The 20711-nt window shown below is 34.8% G+C and overlaps 1 pseudogene; it reads right to left on the reverse strand.

Annotated features, from left to right (window-relative positions):
• Positions 1–5204: 5204 nt before the first annotated feature.
• On the reverse strand, positions 5205–5773 carry LOC101099444 (annotated as a pseudogene).
• Positions 5774–20711: the final 14938 nt, after the last annotated feature.

A 20711-nucleotide genomic window follows, 5' to 3' on the forward strand; every position in this document is an offset into this window, starting at 1 on the left:
CAGTTGGTTGTGTCCGACTTTGGCTCAAGTCATGATCTCGCTTATTGAGTTTGAGCCCTGTGTCAGGCTCTGTGCTGACAGTGTGGAACCTGGAGCCTGATTTGAGTTCTGTGTCTCCCTCTCTCTCTCTGCCCCTCCCCCACCCGTGTTCACATTCTGACTCTCTCAAAAATAAACATTAAAAAAAACTACAAAACGTGTAATATATGCATCTTAAAACTACCATAAGGAAAAGATAGAAAGGAACAAAATAAATATTTGAAACAAAAGTGACTAAGAATTTCACCAAATTAATATGAGACAACAAGCCACAGGTTCAGGATGTTCAGAGAATTTCAAGAAAGATAAATGTCCCCCCCCCCCGAACCACACATAATCTTATCATTTTCAAACTAAAAAAAAAAAAAAATTAAATATAAAGGAAAAGATCTTGAACAAAGCTTAAATAAAAAACACCTTACCAATAGAGGAATAAAGATAAGAAATACATCTGGCATCTCCTCAGTAATCATTCCAGTAAGGGAAGAGGAATATGGATATATAAAAACCACATTCAAAACCCAGAATTCTATATTCCTTGAAATTATTCTTTAAAAGTGAAAGAGAGGTGAGTGATGTCAGCGATATGGCTGGATAAGATGTCTCTCACTGGATCCACCCCTCAACAATAATAATTCGTCATCCCTCCACTGACAAAAGTTATTTTGTGTGAGTGGTGAGATCCATCGCAATATGCCAAGGGACGCAAGAGGATTCTTGCCCACTTATAAATCAGACAATTGGCATGTAAACCGTGTTCCCTGCTGTGGACCTTGCATTGACCCCTGAACTGCTTCCAGAACCTCTTGGCCATGGTCCAGGAGCTCCTAGAAATCACTGTCTTAGATAGTTGCCCACAGAGAAGAGAGCCTTTGTGGAAGTCTAGATTTTTAGAAGAGAAGTTCCAGTACATCGTGGAGATATATACGAGATTGAATACATTGGAGAGGGTAAGAGGTACAGTTTGTCTTAACTGCATCTCCCCTCCTCCAAGGTAGCACAGATCAATGTCAAGAAACAACTAATTGGCCTATGATTTTTCCCTCTGGGGAAAGGGAGAACATGTGAGTAAGTGCATGACTTCCTCGGCTGTATGGCAAATTGCCAAAAAAGCCCAATTCTGTATCACCCCATCCAGACTACTGAGTCATGAGTTGCGTGATTGGGGGTGAAAAGAGGCTAGGAGAGATAGAACTCTCAGAGGGCATTAGTAGTGGGATGCAGATTCTATTAACTGCATTACAGACTCCACTAAGAATCCTACCAATAAGCTTCTGGAGGTGCCTCACCCACAGAACCCCCCAACTGGGTAACAAGTATACCTAGCACTATACATACTTCACTCACACACTGCCCTACTTTTTGGGCAGCTGTCTGTACACACTCCCAACGGTGGTCAGAGTAAGATTTGGCAAATGGGTAGTGAGCACAGGCAGAAATAGTACTCATATCTGTCAGAAAGAGACCACAGACTTGAGCTTTAGCTCTGTCCCTGGGAAAGCAAATGGAAGGCTTGTCAGCACTCGGTCTAGTGCATTCCTGGGTCATGAGATGACATACAAGCTTAAGAATATTGCCACAAGAGGGAACAGGAAGAGTGAAGCAGGCATATCCATAGAAGGTCTGGGAAAGACTCACAAACCCTAGAAGGTATGTTTTTGTCCTGAAGTCAATTAGTCAAGCCAGGAGAAGGTGGCTGCTACTATAAATGGAAAGATGGCAACACAAGACTTTGTGAACATGAAAAATCAAGGAAACATGATGCCACCAAAAGATCACAATAATCTTCCAGAAACTGACCCTAAAGACACGAAGATATTTGATTTACCCAATAAAAAAATTCATAATAGCTGTTTTAAGGAAATTCAATAACCTATAAGAAAATCCAGACAACTCAACGAAACCAGAAAAAAACAGTACCCAAACAAAATGAGAAGTTTAACATACAGAAGAAATAATAAAAAAGAAACTGAAATTCTGGACTTCAAGAATTCGATAAATGAATCTAAAAATACAATTGAGAACATCAACAGCAGAAGGATCAGTCAGAAGAAATAATCTAGCAACTGGAATACAGAAATTTTGAAATTACAAGTTAAAGGAAAACAAAGAAAAAAATGACCAAAAGTTGACAAGATCCTATGTAATCTATCAGATGCCATTAAAAAAATTGCTTTTTGAAGTATTGTGGCTCCAGAAGGAGAAGGGAGGGAAAAGGGGGCAGAAAGCTTATTTAAAGAAATAATGGCTGAGGGGCATCTGGGTGGTTCAGTTGGTTTTAAGTACCTATCTCTTGATTTTGGCTCAGGTCATGATCTTGCGGTTCATGAGATTGAGCACCCTGCTGGGCTCTGTGCTGATTGTGAAAGGCCTGCTTTGGATTCTTTCTCTCCCTCTCTCTCTTCCTCTCTCTCTGCTTCTCTCCCTCTCTCAAAATAAATAAATACAAATTAAAAAAATAATGGCCGAAAACTTCCTAAATCTCGGTAAAAATTTGGAAATTCAAATTCATGAAGCTAATAGGTCACCCCATAATTTCAAACCAAAACAATCTTCATCAAGAAACATTATAAAAGGGGCACCTTGGTGGCTCAGTCGGCTAAGTGTCCGACTTTGGCTCAGATCATGATCTCTCGGTTTGTGAGTTTGAGCCCCACGTCAGGCTCTGTGATGACAGCTCAGAGCCTGGAGCCTGCTTCAGATTCTGTGTCTCCTTCTCTCTCTGCCCCTCCCCCACTTGTGTTCTGTCTCTCTATCAAAAATAAATAAATGAAAAAAATTTAAAAAAAGAAACATTATAAAAAAAACTGTAAAAATCAAAGAGAGAATCTTAAAAGCAACATGAGACAAGAAGAGTGTAACTTAAAAAAGAACCTGAATTAGACTATCAGCACATTTTTCAGCAGAAATATTACATGCCCCAATAGAGTGGAATGACATTGTCAAGGTACTAGGAAAAAAAAAAACCTGCCAACCAAGAATACTCTGAAAAAGTTGTCCTTCAGAAATGAAAGAGAAATACTTTCCCAGACAAAACCTGAGGGAGAACATCACCACTAGATCTGCCTTACAAGAAACGCTGAATGGAGTTTTTCAAGCTGAAATGAAAGGATGATAATTAGTAACGTGAAAATAAACAACAAAGTGATAAAAATAATTGTGTATTCAATTCAGAATACTCTCACACTGTAATGTGGCATATTAACCACTTAACTATAGTACAAAGGTTAAAGGACAAGAATATGAAAATAACTATAGGTATCATAATTATTAATAAATAAACAATATAAGAAGAGATAAATTGTGATATCAAAAACGTAAAAGGTGGGATAGTAAAAGGATAGAATTTTGTGTGTGATTGAATGTAAGGTATCAGTGTAAAATAGATTGTTATATTTTTAAGATGTTTTTATGTAAGCCTCATGGTAAACATAAAGCAAAAAGCCATAGTAGATTCACAAAAGATAAAGAAAAGAGAATTTGAACATACACCTTATAGAAAATTAAAAAAAAAATTCCAAAGAAGGCAGCAAGAAAGGAGCAAAGGAACTACAAAACAGCCAGAAACCAATTAATGAGATGGCATTAGTAATTCCTTACCTATCAACAATTATTCTAGTTGTAAATGTATTGAATTCTCTACTCAAAAGGCCTAGTAACTGGGTGCATAAAAAGAAGGCCTAGCTATATACTGCCTACAAGAGAGCCACATCAACTTTAAAGGCATACATAGATTCAAAGTGAAGGGATGGAAAAAGATTAACCATGCAAGTGAAAACCAAAATAAAGCAGGGGTAGCTATACTTATATCAGGTAAAATAGACCTTAAGACAAAAATGGTAGCAAAAGATAAAGTCATTACAAAATGATAAAACGGCCAATCCATCAAGAAGATATAACAATTTTAAATATATATGCACCCAACATTGAAGCACCTAAACATATTAAGCAAATACTAACAACTCTGAAGGGAGAAACAGACAACAATAAAATAATAAAAAGGAATTTCATTCCCCACTTTCAGCAATGGATAGTTCATCCAGACAGGAAATCAATAAGAAAATGTTTGGCTTGAAATGTACTTCATTCTAATTGGATTAAACTATTTAAGGGTTAGATTCTCAATTTTTCTTTTTCACTATTTTTACACTATCTCAGGAAATTTTATCAGTTTACATGAGTGTAAGTCTGGATTTGTAAAATGTTTGGTGTATTCTTGTTATATTTTTCCTCCTTAATATCTATATATGTGAAAATAATTTCTTTCTTTAAAATGAAGAGGTAATCAGATAGTTATTGAATGTACAGAATCACATCAACTATGAAAAAGTGAGGTTAATGAACATGTTTCTTTTTTTCTTATGGGAAACTACTTTTTCTTTATTTACTCCTTAGGAATAAAATTAACTTTGATCACATATTACCTTAAAAAATCCAGTTTTACATATTCCTAAATAGATAGGACCAAATGATGAGAGAAATAACTTCTTCTGTAAAAATTGACCAGAGTTTATTTAAAAAAAAAAAACTAACATACAATGTAACTCAAGGTATATAAATAAAGACTGCTTGGGATCATAACATTCCAAATGTATGATAGTTGCAACTCCATCCTAACAGGTGTGAAAGTATTTGCTCTCATGTTGCTTTGTCCAAAAGAGTAGAGCTGAATCAGTAAGAGCAAACTAAGCACCTAATCTTTTGTAAACAACTTAGATTGTTATTGGCAGCAGAAATATCCATGAAAAACAATTCTACAACAAAGTATAATAACTCAATATTTTCCATGAACATATCACAATATCTGATATTTTCTTATGAGAGAAAAATATGAAGGAACAATAAAGATGAAACAACTACCACAAAAAAAGTGTCTCCCCCATAACTATCTGAAAGGGGTAGAAAGGTGAGATTAGAGGTTTGATGATGCTAATATGAAAGGAAATTGAGTATTGTATTTCTTATTTTATACACCTTTTACTCTTCATGCAAATAGTTATAGTCAAGCCCATAAAAGTGTAATCCATGGCATTTTAAAGCCATCTTTGTAATTATTGAAAAGGGCCTTTTAACAATTTTAATACAAAGGTCTGTGCTGTATAAGCAGTCCTCTACTGTGTATTATAACAATAAGGCTTACTTATAAAACAAAGACTAAGTGGGAGTTATGAACCACTGGATTTAACAAACATTTACAGTTGCTTTTTGCATCTTTTTTGTTTGTTTGTTTTTGGGATCTTCCACTACATCAAGGTGGCTCAGTAGCTTGGAGTTCTTCATCAGATTCTTCCTCTGACTCTGAATCACTATCAGAGTTATCTGGACTTTCAGTATCAGGTAAAACATCATCATCATCATCATCATCACCATCATCATCATCTCCAACCACATCACTTTCTGCATCATGATCTTCTACCTCACTGAAGCTAAGTCCACAAAGTCATTGATATCTGCCTGACAATTCACTGTCCATACTATGCTGATATTGAGACTCCAGTTCTTCACTAATTTTCTTGTCTTCTTCCCCTGATTGGGAGTGAGATGTTGATTTGTGATCTCCTCCAACAAGATGATCAGTATGTTCTTTCTTTCCTGCTCCCATAAGTCTTAAGAACTTTTGTTTTCTTTCTTCATTAACCCAATCTGCTGCTTCCCAATTCCTAGATCCAAGATCATTTGGAGAGGACGAACACTTCACCCCATGCGAATGGGACTCCCTGGCAGCACTCAGCATTGTGGGGACCCTGATGGGATACGCTGAACCCACTAGTTGTTCTCTACAGCCACAGCTCCAGCACCCTGCAAACTGCCTCCGGCCCAAGCAGTGCTGCTAAAGAATGCGAATGAACACATGTTTCATTTGACTTCTGCTTCTTTGAAGTTTCCTTGGCACAGTCAGATGAACTGAAAGAGAATATGCAAAACTTTATTCATGTTATTTAGATTTAGTAGTTTTCTATGATTCTTAAGAATAATTTAAACAATGTACCTATAAACAAACCAAAGAATTACAAAATTTTGAAATGTCTATTATATGAACTGGTTGTTTGGATCACTCATTAAAAAGAAGGGAGAAAGGATTTTAGCAAAGTTTATATACTTTTCACAGTGCATCTTGTATTCAAGATAGTATATGTTCCTGTTTATTCAAAGAATTTTTTAACAGGATATTTATATATAGGCAACACAGATAGCTCATTATGTTTTTATTTTGAGCACTTTAGGATTTTCCAAAACTACTGTTTCTTTTATATGCTGTGATCTCATTTGCTAGATAGAAGAATCTGCTTTAAATCTCTGACACTGTTTATATACCAGTACTTACTTTTTTCAAGGCAATTCATGACTACAATATTTGATTATTCACTATGTACAGTTTTGATACTATTCAGTTTCAATGTTGAGAAAGAGGAGCTTAAGATATATTACCATGATTTTTTCTGCCTTAGTACCTATATAAAACCATGTTTTAATGTGATAACTCAGTGAATATTAATACAGTCCAAGCATCCATTGCAGATGCACTATGCAACATTATTGTTTTTATTGTGTGATATATTGAATAACAAAGTGTATCAAGTCAGTAGACTGGGGAAAGATTATTTGTCATACAGGAAGATGCTTTAGTCCTTGTTTTTTAGCTTTCTATTTTTGGTAGGAAGAAGTAAAACTTTATGTTCATCATGTGTGGAATGGGTAACTCCTCCCATAATACTGTGACCTCAAAGCACCCTCGAGATACTCAATATTGATTTCTTGATTTGTAACAAAAACCTTTGTTGTGTTGTCTATACAGGCCTCACTGATATTCTAAGGGCCTATCCATCACATCATATCGATCTACACTTCCAATAGCATAGTAATAGCCAGAATAGATTTTGATGGTCCAAGATTAGTGAAATAATTTAGTAGAGAAACACTTCTTGATTCACTAACGTTGGCACAGAAAGCTTGATGTTTCCATAGTGTATAATTTGTTCCCATTTCTTTGAACACAAACTAAGGAAAGCACAGTGCAGTTTTTCAGTTTTTCTATTCTGTCTATTTAATTGAGTGAAAGAAAAGGAATTACTGATATTTCTAACTATTCAGAAGATAGAGAAGGTCAGGGTCAGAACTGTGGATTTTAAGTGTCCATAAATTAAAATCACATAGGTGCTTACATATGTTCATGATAATTGCTAGGTTGAATGTATGAATACTCTTATAAACATGGTGAAAGAGTTTTTATTTTTATCAGGATTTGGCAATGTGGTCATATATTCTTGTGATATCATAGTATTTTTTTATCTTTTGAAATAGAAATTTATTTTGAAATTTTGTAAACTGAACACAAAGAGAGTTAATTGAATCCAATATTGCAGTATTTAGGTATATACACAGGAGATTAAGAGACTCTGCCCACAATATGTCTCAACTCTCTAGCCCCCTCAGTAACTAAAATCTAGTTATCCAGAAATCACATTAGAAGTACAGGTTGCTTTGGGTTCTCTGTATAAATAAACGTGCATGAAATATATCAAACTCCAAGAGGAAAACTCTGTCATGTGCAAGTCAGTTAATCTGTCTAATGAAATCACTCGAGAACTGTGAGCATAAGATTTAAATTAAGTGAATAAATTCTGTCCCTGGTTTAGCAGTTGTGCAAAAGTATGACTTCATCCAGCAATTCATTGACTATTAATGAAGCTTTTAATAATCCACTGGATAGGCTGTCTTTTTAACTAGCAAAATCTGACCTTTAATTTAACACTATTCCTTTAAATTGTTTTATCTTATATTTTCTCAACACTGTTTTTCTTTTTTGGCACATAAAGTACTTTCTTAGTTTTGAAAAGCACACATGCATTTCCTGGAAGATAATCACAAAAACTTAAAGTGGGAATATACAATTAATTTTAGTTTAAACCAGCCAAAATTAATATGGACCATAGTCACTAAAGAAGGGTCTTGTTTGCTGGATTTATTATCTTTTCTTCCAAGCTCATTAAGAAAGAGTCTAGCAAAGGGCTAAGGTCTCAATTAATTTTAATGGGCATGACCGAAGTTTAATAAAGTGTGTGTTTTAATTGCCTGAGATTAAGCTAAATTGTAGCCTTAGTTTGCTATTGATAGAAGTAAGATTTTGATCAAGATGTTCAAAATAGTTTTCTAAAAGAAATTGATAAAGTTGGTAACCTATTGAAAAGAGCAATTGGTTTGTCTAGAAAAAAAATTATTAACATAAACTTCAAAGATAATTGAAGGACACTGGCCACTAACTAATAATTCTAAATATTATCAAATTAGTTTTCAAACAGATACTGATCCAGATATAGCAGGTAGTGGATACAAAAACCTATCTGCTATCACATTGTTAGTGACTTATATAGGTAAACTATCCAAGGCTCTGAATATCTGCATCATGGAGTGCTAGCATTCTTGTACCCTTCAATCATTAAACTAGTCCATCAAATATTTGGTGTTGTTTCTTTTCCAAAATGTTATTAGGTAAATGATATTTATTTTGAGAGGTTTTTAGCTTGGTTCAAGGTGTGTTGTTCAGTTTCCAGTAAGATAAATATAAAACTCTAAGCATTTTAGATATTTTGGAAATCTCAACCCCCATAAATGGTAGAAAAGAAAACCTACTCATAAGAATCCAACTTCATTCTCAGTAGATTAGCATATTAACTGTCATATAATTAGCTTCAGTGAAAAGAGAATAACTCTCAGAAAGCCACCAAGGAAAGTTTTAATTTTTAGCAATTCATAAATTTTAATTACTAAAAATATGACATATAAAATTTTCTTTAAATATTTAACATGTTTAGGTCAGTTGTTTAGAACACAGTGATAATGAAGCCGGTGTTGTATGTGCATGTGTTTGTGTGTGTTTGGGATGTAATTTGTTATTTTATGTGTCAAGTTAGCTCAGGTATGGTGCTTGGTTATATAGTCAAACATCTGTATAATTATTATGAACATATATTTATATGTGATAAAAATTTTCAATCAGTTGAATTTAAGGCAGATTACCCTTCATAATGGGGGTGAACCTCATGCAATCAGTTCAAGGCCTTAAGAGCCAAGATTGAGGTTCCCCGAAAATGTTCTGCCTCAAGACTTCAGCATAGAAATCATGCTGCAGTTTCTACTCTGCTGGTCTGTCTTACGGATTTTGGATTCAGAAATGCATCATCAAATCTTACATGAATTTCTATCCTGTTGGCCTACCTTGCAGATTACAGACTTGTTGACTTCCACAATTGCATGGTCCTGTGACCTAATTCCTTAAAGAAATCAGTTTCTCTCAATAGATTAGATATAGATGATATAGATATAGATTTAGATAGATGATAGATATAGATACATAGAGATGATATAGGTATATAGATATAAATATAAGTATAGATATATAGATCCTATCTGTTCTTCTTGGGAGAACCCTGATACATGGGTCATGCTAATTTTGTCCTACACATATATTTCATAAAGATAATCATTTTACCCAAAGGGCAAATTATGAGGATGTATAGTGTGGTGTAAACCAATAACTATTAAAAAACTCAGTGGTTTTGTTCTCCCTACAGAGGAACTGGGATGGGAAAAAAAGAGTACAACAAGTAAACAAAGGGTTTTAAAAGTAACCTCAAACTCCAAAGTAAATGAAATTTTTCTCATCATCATTTCTTATCTCAACGAAAGCTTAAAATTAAACTTCAATGACTGAAAGAGAGTCTAATATATGAGATAGCTAAATTTGGTAAATATCAAGTATGACCAATACTCACACTATTAAGGAAAACTTCTGCCTTCAGCTACTTATTATTACTTCCACAATACTGGGGACTTATTTTGAATTGACATACATATCCAACTTGCTTTGATAAACAATTACAAAGATTAATTAGTTCCTGGGCACTTTATATTCTAGGTCTGTGACTTTTATAGCTAGTGTCATAGTGCAGTGGACTTGGACTAGGTTGCACTAACTGTGACAATGCCAAATGTGTGTGTCTATGTGTTGCTTTGTGCTCCTTTTTGTGCATAGGCTGAGGTCAGCAATGACTACAGAGAAAGACAGCTAATTGTAAATGATGTATGAAATTAAAAAAAAATCTTTGGCCAGTGCATTCAGAAAATGAAGAATAGAGAGGAAATGCTGTGCAGAACTTCTCCTTAGTTTAGTTTGTTCATATCTTGATATACTGCCAAATCAAGAAGGGGAAGACCAAAACCCAGCAAATTTGGGTACACTAAACTTTCCTTTATTGCATTCTAGTCCTTCATATTCTTATTTGACTCTATTCCTATACTTGTTTTAAAATATCTGACAGATGCTTTAGTTATGGAAATTAAAAACAATACTAAATATTGATGCTTACATTTCTGGAGACAAGAGGGGAAATAGAGTGCATGGAATTTTTTCCAGGTGCAATTAATTTCCTTTCAGAGAGGTCTTTCTCACTATTTTCTTCCAAGCAACTGACATGTTGTATGTATGTCTACTAGTCCATATACCTCTAACTGTTTTCTTATCTTCCATTCCTTTTTGTTTATGATTAATGCTAATGCAAGATATGTTAACTTCTTATCTGTTGATTCATTAAACTGAGTGAAATAAGAAGTTTGTGGAGACAAGAGAGTCAACCTGTTATTTCATTAAATCATGAGTATTCTTAGCCAAAAGTCAAGCCAGTATCTTTTGGGAGAGTGTACTTTCTGATAACGTAGAATAAGATAGTGATTAAGAGTTCCAAAACTGGAGCCATATTGCCAGGGTTTGAATTCTGGCTCCAAACCTTACTAACTGTATGTCCTTGATAAAATTATTTATACTTTCTATGATTCCCCCTCATCCATAAAATTATCATATTCTAGTATTTACACTCTTATTGTGAAAATTATTATTTTGAAGATTAAATGAGATGAGATAAAGGTAACACTTTTTGGAGAATGCCTGACCAGTTAAAAGAACGAAATCATATGTGGTATTCTTTTTTTTCTCCCTCCTCCCAGCTTTATTCAGGTATAATTTACATGTGAAATAGTAATATATTTTACGTGTACAGTGTGATGATTTGATATATGTATACATGGTGAAATTATAACCATTATAAAGTTATTATCACATCTACTACTCACATTGTGTGTGTGTGTGTGTGTGTGTGTGTGTGATAATGCTTAACATGTGTTCTCAACAAATTTCAAGTATATAATACAGCGTTCTTAATTATAATCACCATGTTGTACATTAGATTATCAGAACTTATTTATCTTATAACTGAAAGTTTTTATCCTTTGACTAGCACATCCTCATTTCTTCCACATCCAGCTCCTGGCAACCGCCATTATATTTTGTTTTTATGAGTTCAACATTTTTTTTCCTCATTACTATTATTATTATCCTTTCTTATTAGAACCTTGGGAAGTATCAACCATAGCAAAGAATATAGGCCCATGAAATGGGAACTTTTTTTAAAGAAAAAAATTATGCTTATTTTTGAGAGAGAGACAGAGAGACAGAGCATGAATGAGAAGGGTCCGAGAGAGAAGGAGATACAGAATCTGAAGCAGGCTCCAGGCTTTAAGCTGTCAGCACAGAGCCCAAATCGGGGCTCAAACTCACAAATGAGATCATGAGATCTCATGAGATCATGACCTGAGTCAAGGTCAGATATTTAAACATCTGAACCACCTAGGCACCCCAAAGTGGGAACTCTGAAAACTTTATGTGGTTACAATAGGTATATTAATTGAAGGTTGATAACATTAGATATTTTACTTTTTTTCTGAATTATAGAGAATGTGATTATAATTTTAATTTTACTATGGATTGTTATATTTAACCCTTTTGTGACTTTCTGAATGTAATAATATTGCTTGAAAGACATATGACAGAAGCTGAGATTGGATAGTTCTGAAATCTATAAAAATTGAAATATTATGTACTAAGCAAAACCAGATTGTTTGATCAAATCCCAGGACTTTATTTTGTTTTGTTTTTTTTTATTTTGTTGATTTTTAAAAAAATGTTTTTACTTTTGAGAGAGGGAGACAGAGTGAGAGCAGGGGAGGGGCAGAGATAGAGGGAAACACAGAATATGAAGCAAGCTCCAGGCTCTGAGCTCTCAGCACAGAGCCAGACGCAGGGCTCAAACTCAAGAACTGCGAGATCATAACCTGAGCCATAGTCGGATGCTTAACCAACTGAGCTACCCAGGCAACCCCTCATTAAATCCCAGGACTTTAAAATTAAGGGGCATGATTTGGAAAACTCAGTAGTCTTATTTCATAGTGTTAAACTCATGAAATGTATTATCCAAAGAGAATTCACAGAATAAAAACACATATTTGTTGTAAAATGTTTAGTAAATTTATAGATTTTAAAGATCTAATGACATCTCAAAATAACTAGAATGAAATCAGAATATAAGTTATCTCACAACATGACTAGCTGGAGCATTCAGGCCAGAATCTTAATGAACAATGATGAAGACCCAGTATGTACATAGTGAATATCATATTTTCAAAAGCTTACAAATTTTCTGAATTTTCTGAGTTATTACAATGCTTTCAGTAAGATGACAACTAGCTTTTTTGTAAATAGATACAACAATGTATATATAGACACTGCCAAAGCCTTCCATTTTCTTTTATAGATGAGATTATGCTGAATATAATCTGAAATATAATTGTTCTTCAAAGATGTGCATCTTTAAACAGTGTTCTGAGGATCTAGGAAGAACAAGGGAACAGAAATGTTAACCAATATAGATCACTTCTACATGATAAGATAATTTTATTCACTTATTTATTTATTTTTAAATTTTATTTTAATTCTAGTCAGTTAACATACAGAGTTACATTAGTTTCAGTTTTATAATATAGTGATTCAGCAATTCTATACATTACTAAGTGCTCATCAAGATATGTGTACTCTTAATCCCCATCCCCTACTTCAACCATCTCTCAATCCCCCTCCCCTCTGGTGACCATCATTTTGTTCTCTATTAGTCAAGAGTCTGTTTCTTGGTTTGTATCCCTCCCTCTCCCTTTCTTTTTAATATTTGTTCATTTGTTTTGTTTCTTAAATTCCACATATGAGTGAAATCATATGGCTTTGTCTCTGACTGACTTATTTCACTTAGCATTATACTATCTGTCTCCATCTACATCATTGCAAATGGCAAGATTTCATTCTTTTAAAGGGCTGAATCACATCTGTGTTATCTATTCATCTATTAATGGAAACTTGGTCTGCTTCCATAATTTGGCTATTGTGAATATTGCTGTTATAAACATCGGGATGCATATATCCCTTTGAATATATATTTTTGTACTTTTTTGGTAAATGCCCAGTAGTGTGATAACTGGATAATAGGTACTTCTGGTTTTAACTTTTCGAGGAATTTCCATGCTGTTTTCCAGAGTGGCTGTACCAGTTTGCATTCCCACCAAAAGTGTAAGAGGGTTCCCTTTTCTCCACATCCTCACCAACACCTGTTGTTTCTTGTGTTGTTGATTTGAGCCATTCTGATAGGTGTGAAGTGATATTAATTGCAGTTTTAATTTGCACTTCTCAAATAATGACTGGTTGAACATCTTTTCATGTGTCTGTTGGCCATCTGGATGTCTTCTTTTGAGAAATATCTGTTCCTTTCTTCCACCTATTTTTAAATTGGATTATTTGTTTTATGGGTGTTGAATTGTTTTTTGGAAAGAGGTTTTCTTTTTTTAATTTAAATCCAATATAGTTAACATATAATATAATAATGATTTTAAGAGTAGAATTTAGTGATTCACCACTTAATATATAAGACCCAGTGCAATGCAATCCCAATCAAAATTGCACCAGCATTCTTCTCGAAGCCAGAACAAGCAATCCTAAAATTTGCATGGAACCACAAAAGGCCCAGAATAGCCAAAGTAATTTTGAAGAAGAAAACCAAAGCAGAAGGCATCACAATTCCAGACTTTAGCCTCTACTACAAAGCTGTAATCATCAAGACAGCATGGTATTGGCACAAAAACAGACACACAGACCAAGGGAATAGAATAAAAACCCCAGAACTAGACCCACAAAAGTATGGCCAACTAATCTTTGACAAAGCAGGAAAGAATATCCAATGGAAACAAGTCTCTTTAACAAATGGTGCTGGGAGAACTGGACAGCAACATGCAGAAGGATGAAACTAGACCACTTACACCATTCACAAAAACGAACTCAAAATGGATAAAAGACCTGAATGTGATACAGGAAACCATCAAAACCCTAGAGGAGAAAACAGGGAAAAACCTCTCTGACCTCAGCCACAGCAATTTCTTACTTGACACATCCCCAAAGACAAGCGAATTAAGAGCAAAACTGAACTATTGGGACCTCATCAAGATAAAAAGCTTCTGCACAGCAAAGGAAACAATCAACAAAACTAAAAGGCAACCAACGGAATGGGAAAAGATATTCGCAAATGACATATCGGACAAAGGGCTAGTATCCAAAATCTATAAAGAGCTCACCGAGCTCCACACCTGAAAAACAAATAATCCAGTGAAGAAATGGGAAGAAAACATGAATAGACACTTCTCTAAAGAAAACATCCAGATGGCCAACAGGCACATAAAAAGATGCTCAATGTCGCCACTAATCAGGGTAATACAAATCAAAACCACACTCAGATATCACCTCACGCCAGTCAGAGTGGCTAAAATGAACAAAACAGGAGGCTATAGATGCTGCCGAGGATGTGGAGAAACAGGAACCTTCTTGCACTCTTGGTGGGAATGCAAATTGGTGCAGCCGCTCTGGAAAACAGTGTGGAGGTTCCTCAAAAAATTAAAAATAGACCTACCCTATGATCTAGCAGTAATGCTGCTAGGAATTTACCCAAGGGATACAGGAGTACTGATGCACAGGGACACTTGTACCCCATGTTTATAGCAGCACTTTCAACAATAGCTAAATTATGGAAAGAGCCTAAATATGCCTCAACTGACGAATGGATAAAGAAATTGTGGCTTATACACACAATGGGATACTACATGACAATGAGAAAGAATGAAATATGGCCTTTTGTAACAATATGGATGGAACTGGAGAGTGTTATGCTAAGTAAAATAAGTCATACAGAGAAGGACAGATTCCATATGTTTTTATTCCTATGTGGATCCTAAGAAACTTAACAGAAGACCATGAGGGAGGGGAAGAAAAAAAATGGTTAGAGAGGGAGGGAGCCAAAACATAAGAGACTCCTAAAAACTGAGAACAAACTGAGGGTTTATGGGGGGTGGGAGGGCGGGGTGGGTGGGTGATGGGTATTAAGGAGGGCACCTGTTGGGATGAGCACTGGGTGTTGTATGGAAACCAATTTGACAATAAATTTCATTAAAAAAAGAAAAGACCCAGTGCACACTCCAACAAGGTGATGGGCATTAACGTGGGTGTTGAATTTTACAAATTCTTTATATATTTTGGATACTAACCCTTTATCAGATATATAATTTGCAAATATCTTCTCTCATTTCATAAGTTGCCATTTAGTTTTGTTCATTTTTTCTTTTACTGGACTGAAGCTTTTTATTTTGATGTAGTCCCAATAGTTTATTTTTCCTTTTATTTCTCTTGTCTCATGAGACATATCTAGAAAGATATTGCTATGGTCAATATCAGAGACATTACTGTCTATGCTCTCTTCCAGTATTTTTATGGTTTTATTTCTCACATTTAGGTTTTTAATCCATTTTGAGTTTATTTTTGTGTATAGTGTAAGAAAGTGGTCCAGTTTCATTCCTTTGCATGCTGCTTTCCAGTTTTCCCAGCACCACTTGTTGAAGAGACTGTTTTTTCCCCATTGGTTATTCTTTCCTGTTTTGTAATTGGCCATATAATTGTGGGTTTATTTCTGGGTTTTCTATTCTGTTCCATTGATCTGTGTGTCTGTTTGTGCCAGTACCATCCTACTTTGATTATTGCAGCTTTGTTACATAACTTAAGTCCAGAATTGTGATACCTCCAGCCATGCTTCTTTTTTCAAGGTTGCTTTCCCTATTCAGTGTCTTTCACTATTCAGTGTCTTTTGTGGTTCTGTATAATTTTTGGGTTTTTCTGTTCTTGTTCTGTAAAAACTTCTGTTGGTGTTTTGATAGGCATTACATAAAATCTATAGATTACTTTGAAAAGTGTAGACATTTTTAAAAAGGGTTTATTTATTTATTTTGAGAAAGAGAGCACTAGTGGGGGGATGGGCAGAGAGAGAGAGGGACAGAGAGAGAATCCTAAGCACGTTCCACACTGTCAGTGCAGAGACCCATGTAGGGCTCAAACTCATGAACCATGAGACCATGATCTGAGCCAAAATCAAGAGTCAGACCCTTATCCTAATGAGCCACCCGGGCACTCCAAGAAGTATAGACATTTTAACAATATTTGTTCTTCCAATCCATAAGCATGGAATATCTTTTAATTTCTTTGTTTTGTCTTTAACTTCTTACATCATAAGAAAATTTTAAATGAAAATTTCAGGGAATTCTTAACATGTCAGAGGAATTTAATACAAAATTTCAAATATTTTCTTTTTAAAATGAATATAAAATTTCCACTTGTTATTAAAGTTCATTTTCAAAAAAGTTACTTTAAAAATTGTATAACTATCACAATTTAAACAGTTCTTACTCACATAGATTATTTCTAATTTCATCATTATAAATCATGCATTATGTTAATATTTTTCAGACTTTCCTGCATTTTGTATCAGTTTCCTCAGGATAGATTGCAATAGGCATTATTGCTGGGTGAATAGATTTATATTTTGAATTCCTAAAAGGTGGGGCGCCTGGGTGGCTCAGTCGGTTAAATGTCAGACTTTGGCTCAGGTCACCATTTCACAGTTCATGGGATCGAGCCCCCCGTGGGGCTCTTAGCTTAGAGCCTGGAGCTGGTTTCAGGTTCTGTGTCTCCCTCTCTCCCTGCCTCTCTCCTGATCACTGCCTGTCTCTCTTTCTCTCAACATAGTAAATAAACATTTAAAAAATTAAAAATAAAGAAAAGTAAATAAATTCTTAAAAGGTTATATTTCACAAGCAGTTTTACTTTCTCCATGCTCTCACTGCCACCAAAACTGAATTTTATCTTTTTAAAGCCCATGACAAATGTAGCAGTTTTAAGGACCAACGTGTTCTGTGACACTTGACTTGTTTCATTCTAAGAACTCAAGATAAAATAGTAGAAAAAATAAAATCATAGAAAACTGTATATAGGTTAGCACTCTTTGGGTTGCAGTTAAACCACCTGAGTTACCTTAAGCAAGAATATAATTTATTGTAACGAAATATGACTTCACAAGGAATCCAAGGACGGAAGGAAATAAGAAAGGAACTAAAACCATGGATGCTATTATTTTTTCTATTCCATTGTCTTTCTCTTCAGAGCAACTTTGTTTCTTCAGTTTTCATGGCAGAATTTATATGTTAAAGGTACAAAACCTGAAGAGAAACTTGGATTGTTTTCTCTGATTAGTCCAGCTTACATCAGATGATATCCATACATAGTTTTGTCATTCTGAAAACATGGTTGAAGTATGGAATTTTCTTAAAAAATTAGTATGTGGCCAGATAATCCAATAAATTTCCAATACAAAAAATCAATGATGGGGGTACCTAGTAGATTTAGAATGCCAGTTATCCTCAAGATGTCTGGGTGGCTCGGTCAGTTAAGCATCCAACTCTTGATTTCATCTCAAGTCATGATCTCACATTCAAGTGATTAAGTCCTGCATTGATTCTTGCATCAAGCTCCCTGTGGATCCCTGCATAGGGTGCCTCACTGGACATGGAGGCTGCTTACAATTCTCTCTTTCCCTCTCCCTTTGTCCCTCCACCACTCATATTCTCTCTTAAAAAATAAAATAAAAATAATGAAAAAAAGATTTCCAGTTATCCTCAAAAGCTATGTTTTCAAAACTTCTTCTTCAATAATGTTTGAAGGTGACTTTGTCATGAATCTAAAACTTTCTATAACTGGAGAATCCTTTTCCAAACTTTTTGTCTTGAGTGTGAAGTGGTGATAAATTCTGGACTATGTATTCCAGCATTACATTAAATCTATCCTTTGGGTGTCAACCTTTAAATTTCACAGTTAAACCTCAAGATGTTACAGTTTTAAAAAAATTCATAGAAAGTTTTTTAGTAGTTAAATGAGGCATGGATATATCTTTTGTAGCAGACATTGAAATAATCTTGGATTTTTTATATTAAAAGAATTATACTCCTTATCTACCATCTCTTTCCATTACACATCCAAAATATCATTTTACAGAAGAGAAACTGAGATTCAAAAATTTTAAATAGCTTTCTTCAAACCACACATATATTTAGAAGCAAAGTCAGGACTAGAATTGGGCACTTAACATATTTTCCAACATATCATAAAGTTTTTATAGCCCTTAGGAAGAAAAAGTGTTGTCTAAATATCAGGCATATTTTAACTAATCAATTGTTAGTAATTAATAAAGGCATATCAACAAAATTCAAGTTACAAAAGGTGTCAAATTAAAAGGAATTCTCAGATTAGAATGTATGCATCATGAATGATGAAATCTCTAGCTATCTTCCTGCCTTAGGCTCCCAGATCACTGGCAATCATGTTTTTACCCCCCCCCCCCAACATGGATAGAAAGAGCCTTCCATAAGAAACCTGACCTTTCTGAGAGGAAAGATCTAAAGACATTGGTATCTAGAAATTACCAGTCATGTGAGGAAAGCCTCTATAGAAAATAGAGATCAAAAACACCATCACCATAGGGGGAAAAAAGAAACTTTAAAGAAATAAAGTATCTTAGGTTGGGCTCTCTGGAAACAATTTGACATAGCAGTCTTCTGAAAGTGTTAATTGTGATGGTGCTTGCAAAAAAAGAGGATTTGTGTTATTCTACCTCAGCTACTATATAGGACAGAAACAGCTGGAGATTAGCTAAAGTCTAGTTTCATGGGGAGCAATGAAACATAAATTACACCATAGAGTTAGTCTCACCTTGGATCAAGGTGGCACATTTTTTTGTATCCTTGTTCATCAATCATTGGAAACAGGCTGGCTGCTTGGAAGAGTGTATAACCTTCTGGGCAAGACCTTCCCATTTCTACCGAGGACAATCCTCTGAAGTGGAGACACCTGTGCGTCCTTAGTAAGAACCACTTATCTCAGCATCTAGGAAATTCCTGCATTACTCAAGTGAGGGAGATGTTGGTGAGGCACCAATATCAGCTCATGTATAGAAATATTGAAAAGAGAAAGAAAAAAATCTTCAGAGATTATCACTGCATCTTCAGAAAAAATAATAGAAGATATTACACCCATGAAAACAGAAAAGAGTTCATGAAAGCTAAAACATAATTAGCAGAAATGAAGAACTAAATTTGGGGCACCTGGGTGGCTCAGTCAGTTGAGTATCTGACTCTTGATTTTGGCTTAGGTCATGATCTCGTGGTTGATGAGATCAAGCACTGCATTGATGCTGACAGCACAGAGACTGCTTGGGATTCTCTTTCTCCCTCTCTCTCTGCCCCCTCCCCCACTCATTCTCTCTCTCTCTCTCTCTCTCTCTCTCTCTCTCTGAAAATAAACATTAAAAAAACCTAAATTTAAAGTTTAGATATTCAAGTAGACGAATTCTTCCAGAAGTCAAACAAAATGATAAAGACATAGAAAATAAGAGTAAAAGAAAATAAAACAGGTAACCTTAAGAAGCCCTCAATCTCAATATAAGAGTCTCATTAAAAAAACAAAAACAAAAAAAACAAAGAACAGAGGAAATGGAGAGGAAGATATCAAGTTGATGATTCAAGAAATTATTGAGGATAGTAATATTAGCTAACTTTTATATACCACTTACAATATGTCTGATACAGTGATCTAAGAACTTTACATATATTAACTTGCTTACTAACAGCTGCAGTGTTTCAGGAAGCACCATGTTATCATTTCTATAATAATACAGAAGTAATGAAAATGAAGCATGAAGATATTATTATTGTTATTTTCCCAGAGGGGACATTCAGAACACTGGCAACAAAAAAGTTTATGTAAGACTCTAGACAAGAACCAAAAAAGTCACCTACAAAACAGATTTCAGAATTTTTGAATTATTTATTTATATTTTATTTATCTATTTTTTAATATGAAATTTATTGTCAAATTGGTATCCATACAACACCCAGTACTCATCCCAACAGGTGCCCTCCTCAATGCCCATCACCCACTTTCTCCTCCCTCCTACCCCCCACCAACTCTCAGTTTATTCTCAGTTTTTAAGAGTCTCTTGTGGTTTGCTTCCTTCCCTCTCATTTTTTTCCTTCCCCTCCCCCATCGTCCTCTGTTAAGTTTCTCAGAATCCACAAAAGAGTGAAAACATATGGTATTTGTCTTTCTCTGTATGACTTATTTCACTTAGCATAACACTCTCCAGTTCCATCCACATTGCTACAAAAGGCTGCATTTCATTCTTTCTCATTACCACATAGTATTCCATTGTGTATATAAACCACAATTTCTTTTATCCATTCATCAGTTGATGGACATTTAGGCTCTTTCCATAATTTGGCTATTGTTGAAAGTGTTGCTATAAACATTGGGGTACAAGTGCCCCTATTCATCAACAGTCTTGTATCCCTTGTGTAAATGCCTAGCAATGCTATTG

This window comes from Felis catus, chromosome X (assembly GCF_018350175.1).
Source record: "Felis catus isolate Fca126 chromosome X, F.catus_Fca126_mat1.0, whole genome shotgun sequence".
Taxonomy (NCBI): Eukaryota; Metazoa; Chordata; class Mammalia; order Carnivora; family Felidae; genus Felis; species Felis catus.